This window comes from Brassica oleracea, chromosome C4, assembly GCF_000695525.1.
Source record: "Brassica oleracea var. oleracea cultivar TO1000 chromosome C4, BOL, whole genome shotgun sequence".
Classification (NCBI taxonomy): Eukaryota; Viridiplantae; Streptophyta; class Magnoliopsida; order Brassicales; family Brassicaceae; genus Brassica; species Brassica oleracea.
In genome coordinates, this window is record NC_027751.1 from 9,893,537 (window position 1) to 9,894,475 (window position 939).

A 939-nucleotide genomic window follows, 5' to 3' on the forward strand; every position below is an offset into this window, starting at 1 on the left:
ATTATCGAAAAATTACAACCGCGCGGGCGCGCGGATCAGAATCTAGTTTTACTTTAAAATAGAGTAAGTACTTTATTATAGAGTTGGATTTACTCCAATGGTTCACTCTATAATAAAGTTACTCTGTAATAGAGTGGAATATAGAGTAAGACCATCTCCAATGGTACACAAATTTTTCTCTATATTTCACTATAGAGTAACTCCATTATAGAGTTGAATTTGTTCTAATGGTTCACTCTATAATATAGTGGAATATAGAGTAATGCTATTTTTTTACTCTATATTTGGAGTAAAAAAACAACATTACTCTATATTTCACTCTATTATAGAGTGATGAACCATTGGAACAAATCCAACTCTATAATAGAGTTACTCTATTTTAAAGTGAAATATGTAGATAATTTTTGTGTGTAATTGAAGATGCCCTAATGTTATTTTTTACTCTATATTTGGAGTAAAAAAACAACATTACTCTATATTTCAATCTATTATAGAATGAACCATTTGAACAAATCCAACTTTATAATAGAGTTACTCTATTTTAGAATGAAATATAATAGAGTTACTCTATTTTATAGTTAAATATAGAAATAATTTTTGTGTGTCATTGGAGATGCCTAACAACAAAGATTTATATGAAATTCGATCTCTAACTTTTCCATCAATGGGCTGCTAATTGTTTTACCATAATAATACTAATAATTGTTTTGTTTCGATATACGTAAAATTAAATCAAATTGCAACCATTTATCGGGCCCGCATTATGCATGCATGCACCAGTATTTGGGGTCTTGAAATCTCGAGAGCATAACCTCGAATGGTGAAATGAGCTAAGAGGTGTTATCTACTGCATAATTATCACAGTGCTATATATTTAACCATTGTTACTGTCTTTCACTGATATTGGGGGAAATTTTCACCATTTTGGGTGGATTCAAA